Source organism: Cupressus sempervirens, chromosome 4, assembly GCF_028749045.1.
Source record: "Cupressus sempervirens isolate cs-2001-9-10 chromosome 4, ASM2874904v1, whole genome shotgun sequence".
Taxonomy (NCBI): Eukaryota; Viridiplantae; Streptophyta; class Pinopsida; order Cupressales; family Cupressaceae; genus Cupressus; species Cupressus sempervirens.
The window spans coordinates 33,052,297-33,060,139 of NC_143121.1; the positions used below are offsets into that span (position 1 = coordinate 33,052,297).

Below are 7,843 nucleotides of genomic sequence, written 5' to 3' on the forward strand. Positions count from 1 at the left end.
AGTCTCATTACATTCTCAAAATACATCCCCTCATATCTAAATTTTAAAATATTGTTTTCATAATACATTTTATTTATATAAATTTAAGAATATGTACTCCTCAACAACCTATAACTAATAAATAAATATATCAATTTTTATTATCTCTCATATCTTAAATGGCCAATTGCAATGGCCAAGTTGTTAAACTCATGTATCCAATAATCCTTCTGCAACCCGCATGGAAGATTGAGATTTTGTCCCCTCTGCCCACGAAAGAAGCTAATTCCATTTGTCCAGCCCAAATGTCAGGCCGCCATTTTTATAGTACAGACAGTAATGATTTAAATTCTTCTTTGTAACCCACAAAGTCAAGTCCAACCAAGAATCTATTACCGGCAATTGCTCTGTTCGCCAAATGATGGGTGAATTGAAACATTATAGTTCAATGGGTTCCGCAGTTATAGTTTACACTAATGACAGTTGAAAGAAAATCGAAGCAGGTAAAAAGAGCATGTCATTGACATATCTATTACGTCTTCAGAAGAATCAGCATCACATCAATATACACTTCATACTCTACTATCAGTCTGCCAGAAAAAACTTCTCCTCCAATGCATTCACTACGCAACGAGAAGTAGCAAACAATAACGGTCAATCCCCAAATTCCATCTGTGAGCAAGTGCAAATACTTTACAGGCAGGGTTTACTGAAAGAGGCATTAGATATTCTCCACGTTACTGAACATAACCATCTCAGGCTAAGTACCTGCGCATATGAATTCCTTCTAGAACAGTGCCTTCATAAGAAATCCTTGGCAGATGCAAAAAGAATTCATACCCATTTAACCCAAACAAGATTTAGTACAGATTTGAATTTGGGTAACAAACTTGTAGTCTTGTTTGCTAAGCTTGGGAGCCTACAAGATGCTCGACAAGTTTTGGATGAGATGCAGGTGACAAATGTGGCTTCTTGGACTGTCATGATTCAGGTTTGTTCAAAGCAGGGCAATGATGAAGAGGCTCTGGCAATGTTTTATAAAATGCAAGAGAATGGGATTCAACCTGATCACTTTACCTTTGCAACTGTTTTGCCAGTTTGCGCGAATTTGAAAGCCATCGAAGAAGGGAAAAAGGTGCATGGAGATATAATAAGAAGGGGTTTTCTGTCTGATGTATTTGTTGGGAGTGCTCTTGTTGACATGTACGGGAAATGTGGATGTATTGAAATTGCACACCAAGTGTTTGACAAAATGCCTCAACGAAATGTTGTTTCCTGGACTGCTATGGTTGCAGGATATGCACAAATTGGGGATATGTGTAAGGCCATGGAGTTGTTCCAGAAGATGCCTGAAAGAAATGTGTACTCGTGGAGTGTCATGGTCTCTGGATATGCTAATGGAGGATATGTTGAAGATGCATTGGAATTCTTTCAGAAAATGCCCTATAAGAATGCGGTTGCATGGAATGCCATTATTGCAGGTCTTGTACAGATTGGGAGGTTTGTTAAAGCCCTGAAGCTCTTTCGAGATATGCAATTGAGTGATGCGAGAGCTAACCATGTGACCTTTGCCAGCGTTCTTCCCGCGTGCGCAAATCTGGCTGCTCTTTGCAAAGGCATGGAGATTCATGGTTGTGTAGTTAGAAGCAGGCTTCCATTTGATGTGTTTTTATGGAATGCCCATGTAGACATGTATGCTAAATGTGGTTCAATCAAACATGCCTCGCAATTGTTTGACAAAATGACTATGAGAACTGTCGTTTCATGGACTGCGATGATTGTAGGATATGCCATACATGGGTTTGGAAAGGAGGCGCTACAGATATTTCAGGAAATGCAACACTCTGGCACAAAGCCGAACAAAATCACTTTTCTTGGTGTTCTGTGTGCGTGTTGCCATGCAGGGCTGGTGGCTGACGGCATGAAATACTTCAAATGCATGGCTCAAGATTATAAGCTTGTTCCTTCTATTGAACACTATTGTTGCATGGTTGACCTGCTTGGTCGAGCTGGGCACTTGGTGGAAGCACGTGATTTTATCAACAACATGCCAATGGAGCCCAACGCTGCTATTTGGGGTTCACTGCTCGGTGCCTGCAGAAGCCATGCTAATATAGAGTTGGGAGAACATGTAGCCAAACATCTTTTTGAGTTGGATCCTGAAAATGATGCACACTATGTGCAGTTGTCGAATATATATGCTGAAGCTGGGAAGTGGGACGGTGTGGCAAGTGTTAGAAGATTGATGAAAAAAAGAAGAGTGAAGAAATCTCCAGGGTGCAGCTCCATTGAGATTAAAAACAAGGTGCATGCTTTTGTCACATGAGATGGATTGGTGGATGGAAATTTGGAAAGTTGTCTTTTAGATGAAAGAGGAACTGAATGACAAAATATATGCCATGGATGATTAACAGGAATTCACTTCTACCATAGTGATGCCTTATTAATGGTGTCTATGCTAAGGATCTTCTATTGGTTCAGCACTCATATTTGTTTAATGATTAAGGAAAGAATCTGCCGGAGTACGGAGTTTTGGATTCCTTTCTATAAACAAGGAAATTTCTAAGTAGTTGTGATATTGTTATCAGAATTCAACTGTGTAATTTTTGAGTCAAATTCACTGACTTACGTTTTATAAGTGGTGGTTTATGGAAATCCATCTTTCATGAGAAGAAATACAACAGTTCACACTCACGAACTTTTCAGAAGGTCATCCATCTCAGTAGTACTCCAGCTCAAACAACAGTTAACAATAGAATTCCTACTTATCAATCCGTAAGTAACTTCGCTTGTCCACGACCATTGAATTAGTGGGGATTGCCACTCTGCCACAAAATCCATTGCTAAGATGATATTGTTATAAAATTCGTTTCCATTATCTTAATGATGGCAACTGTTCCTGTTGGGGTCATTGGTTTTTGAAGCTGAACAAACAGCTGGGCTCATTGACAATCTTACAACCAAAGGAATGGCTACATTTAATGTTTCTGAAGATCTGTGCCTAGTAACCAATGCGCTATTATTTTATGCAAACAAGACAAATTGTTGTTTTGCATTCACACAAAGAAACATAAATTTGAGCATAATGAGAACACGACAATTGATAAAGGGCATTTTTATCCTATCAAGCATTAAACATCCTAAAATTGTAGAAGCTAGAATTATAATACTTCGTCTGGATTCAGTTCTTAGCAGGTATAGATTACAGTCATGGCTGAAAATGCATATAAATTGTGTGTAGCTTTAGATATTGTGCATTTATTGATGCAGAGAAAATAATGCTAGAGCCTAGTAGCATAAGACCGAATAGCAAAAGAATGAATAATGGACTTAGAATGGATTGAGCAGAGAATGGAAAATCTTAGATAGTTAAATCAGCATTCACATTCTTAGGCTATGGTCTTATGCAGCTGCTTATTTATCTTTGATTATGTAGGTGATTCTTATTTTGTCATTAGATAATAAAAGTTAATTTGATTTTAGGAATGGAAAATAAGCTCCCAAAAGATGGGTGTTAGTGGATTGAAATTATCTAATTGCTACATTAACAAAAAAAATAAAATTTGATTAAACATTTTTTTTCTTCTTTAAAATTTCTTTCTAAATTTTACTTCTAATATATTTCTTATATACATAAATAAATATCTACCATCATTTAAAATTATAATAAATAGAAATATAAAAAGTTTTGGGACTAGTAGGTTGACACTTTTGAGTAACAACTATCAAACAAAGTAAGCTAAGCAATTTTAGGTCACCTTTCTCTTAGACAACATGGTTTACGGAGGGCCATCATGACTAATATATCAAACTATCCTAGTTAGTTGCTTTAAAATATCATTATATTATTTTTTGGATGCATAATTTGCACAATTTTAATTTTTGGTTTAACTAAAGATAAAAGAGATAATCTACTCATATCACATAAAATAGAAGTATTCAAATTTTCATTTTGTCGTCAATAGAAATAATACAATAATAGTTAACATTTTCCTTAAGAAAAATCATGTTGATGTAAAAATAATAAGCATTCAATGAACTTTAAGTACATTTCATATCTTATGTAGACGAGGTGGCCTATGTTTATAGTAATTGTTCAATACAGTGTTTCATTAAGAATACAATGTCATGATTATAGTATCAATTGAGATCAATTCTTTTCTCTTTGATGATCAGCTTTGATAGTCAATCATAATAGGGAGAGCATCGCAACCAAGTAAATTTTCTCCAAACATAGATTGACAGTCCTCCAAACATCTTCATATTAGAAGTGTCCCTACCATTCATGATAGTAGTGGAATGAAGAAAACTTTATTGTTACCAACTCATCTAAGATTAGTATTTTATACTAATGCAAATAATCTATCAAGCAACTTCTAGATACCTTCGAGCTATGCATGATACAACTAATTAAATTGTAGCTATACATAAAGTGAACCATCTAGTATAGTTGTCAAACATCTATATTGAAGCTAGGAAGTGGGATGGGGCAGAAGTGTTAATAGATTGATGAAAGACAAAAGTATGAAGAAAACTCTAAAGGGTCCAACAAGATTGGGATTAATAACAAGGTGCATGCTTTTGCCATATGAGATGAATTAATATATAAAAATTTAGGATGTTTCCTTTGAGATGACATCAGAATTGAATGACAAAATCTATGCTAGGGACTATTGACATTTGGCGAGTATGATGATAAAGATATGGCATTTAGTTTTTTCATTGGTGTCAAACACTTAAGGAAAATTTACTGAACCAATAAGTGAACTTACTATTGGTACCTAAAAGCACTATCAGAGTATAAATATAGTTATTGAAGATCTAACTATTAGAGTAGAGTATGAAGAATGTTATCGGGTTACTATAACCAATTGTTATCATATTAAGGAACTTTTGTTTGGTAGCCAACAAGAAGAAGAAGAAAGTGATAAACCCTAAGATCTAAGGTCAAGATTGAGTGTAGGGTTAGCAAGATAGAAGATAAGAGATCAATTGTGAATAGGGATAGAGATGAGTGAAAGAAAGAAAGAAAGACGAGACAACGAACAAGGAGAATAGTGAAAGACAAGCACCGAGCATAAGGGGGACCTGACAAGCTAGAGTTAGAAGCAAGAATCAGGTCAAGTTATCTTGTATAAACACTTAACCAATTTTATACATGATTTCTTAAAGCCTTTAATCACAATAGTCTTTTATTGCACTTATAAGTTTGTGTAAGAACTTTAGTAATCTCCTTTAACAAGGTGAATGCCAAAACAAGAAGGGTAAAATCGCATAGTTAAGGATACAACTAACATTGTATTGGTCACTTTTTACTGAGTTAGTTTCTTAGAAGTCTTGATAGATTAAGGATACAACTAACATCGTATTGGTCACTTTATACTGAGTTAGTTTCTTAGAAGAAAACACTATTGTAAGCCTAATTGACAAACCTTTTTGGCTGTAGTGAAAATGTTGTGGGTTCCATCCCCACCACAATTTTTCCCTTTGACTTAGGGTTTTTTGCAATACCAAAATCCATGTGTTATGCATGTGTGAAGTTTTATGTGTTAGTGTTATTTACTTTCATGCATATGAATTTCTAAGTTATAGGTCATGTTATCAGTTACATATAAGGTTTATTGAGCTAAAGATTTGACAGATTACCAGTTAATGATGAGAAAAGGTTTAATGGTTAAAGTTTGATAAGTATTGATTCAATCCCCCCCTTGGCCCACACACTTGCACTGTTAACCTTTCCAATGAATGAGTAACAATTGGTATCGAAGCTATGTTCTCTTGAAGAAAGTTTGAGAACTTAAGAGTAGATTTGGGAGCATGGAAATGTATAAGGATAAATAACTTAAAGCACTGGATGAGGCTATAGATCAAAATGGAGAATTGAAAAAAAGAATTGAAAGTCTCATTTGCAAAAAGAAAGGAACTATAAAAAATATTATAGACAAGTCTTGAAGATCTTGATGAACTTTTCCAAACTAGCACAAGTTTTGAGGAAACTAATGCAACAATAGCATATCTAGTGGACATAAACACTATTATGGAGGAAAACCTACAACAAGCCAAAAGGGGACTTAAAAGTCAATCTTTAAGAATGACATAAATATTAGAAAGATAAAAGACTACCGAAGATGAAAAAGGAGAACTTGAAACCAATAAGAGAAATTTGGAAAAATGAATTAAAGATGTGGATAATACCATTCTTCAACTACAACATGAAAATAATATATTGAATAGGTATGTGAGAGATAGAAATTAAGAAAATAGACAGATCCTTGCTAAGAATGAAAGATTAAGAAAAGAAGTAGAACTGACAAAAAAACTACAAGTAGAACAATAAGTAAATGAAAATATTACTAAGTTTGATTTAAGCATGAAGAAGATTGATGAACAACTAAAAGGACAAAGGAGACATGTTGATACAAATAGACTTGGCTATATTGATAGCAAGAAATTTGAAACCGGTGAATCATTTGAAACTCCCGCAAGAAAGACATCACAACTAAACAAACCAATCACTGATCAACATAAGAAACCTACTTGCTATAACTATGGAAAACTAGGACATAAACCAAATGTGTGTAGGAGTAGACCATCAAATATCTCATGTAGAACACTTTTCAATGGTTATTCTAATAGATGCAATAAATATGGACATAGAATAAGAGATTGCGGAATGAAAACATCAAACACCTCAAAGGAAGGAAATTCCATGGGTTCTTGCTATACATGCAACATATTTGGTCATAAAGCTTAATATTGCAAGGAAAAAATATCAGCAACAAGGAACACGAGAAACATAATGCAATCATTGTGGATATCTTGGACACATAGCAAAATATTGCACGATCATAAACACAAAACATGGTGCAAGATTAACATGAGTATTGTGCAAGATCAACATGGTGCAAGTATGGTCATATAGTACAAAATTTGAGATAACAACTATTGGAAATGGGCCAATATCCCTCGCAATATTCATGACATGGCTTAACCACTTCCTATCGTACTATGAGATTATTGGTTTTATCAAGCATTGACAGGTTGATCTTTTGGTGCAACATAAACCCTAGACTTTCTAATAATTACTATCAGAGCTTGGTGATAGGTTTGAATCTCGTAGGCCATGCTGAGTGACACTAGGAGGGGGATTGTTTGTAGTGGGTCAGCATCCCTCGTAGGATTTGCAACATGACTTAACCCCCTCTTGTGGTTCTATAAGACTATTGGTTGTATCGGGCATTAGCAGGTCGATCTTTTGGTGCATCAACAACCTTGACCTTTCTAGCATCAATAAGCCATGAGTGGAAATGATGAAGAAGGGAATGATATGGCAACCAAAATGGCAAAGAACCACATTAAACAAGTTTATGTCTTGAACAAAGACATGAGAGTGTAGACACCTGAAATTGTCCAATTGAGCATAAATACCCTTATCCTGGCCAATTAAATAGATATTTATTATTTATTTAATTTTAGTCTTATCCCATCTTTAATTAAATAAATTCACATTTATTTAATTAGATTTTTCTTTCCTTGATTTAAATAAATTTAGATTTATTTAATCCTAGCCTATTTCCCCTCATCCCACTTGCATCTTAATCCTTCACTTTAATTGAGTAAATTACTTATTTTACTTAATTAATCCCTTTTAAACCCACTTGTAATTAAATATTAAATTTAATTCTATTTGAGCACATGGCTCCTAACTTTAACCCTCACCTAACCTCACTTCCCTAACCTAACCCGTCCTTCTAACCTCGGTCAATCCACTTATCCACTAATTAATCCTATTTTCTCATCTAATTATATCCTTAATCATTTGCAAAATCCTAATCAAAGGATTAGCAAACCCTAGTCACATGTG

The 7,843-nt window shown here is 34.7% G+C and overlaps 1 pseudogene across 1 annotated transcript; it reads left to right on the forward strand.

Moving 5' to 3' along the window:
- Nucleotides 1-203: 203 nt before the first annotated feature.
- Nucleotides 204-3,101, forward strand: LOC149559810 (pentatricopeptide repeat-containing protein At2g13600 pseudogene; annotated as a pseudogene). The gene has a single exon (XR_016363311.1). The product of XR_016363311.1 is annotated as a pentatricopeptide repeat-containing protein At2g13600 pseudogene (transcript).
- The last annotated feature ends 4,742 nt before the right edge of the window (nt 3,102-7,843 follow it).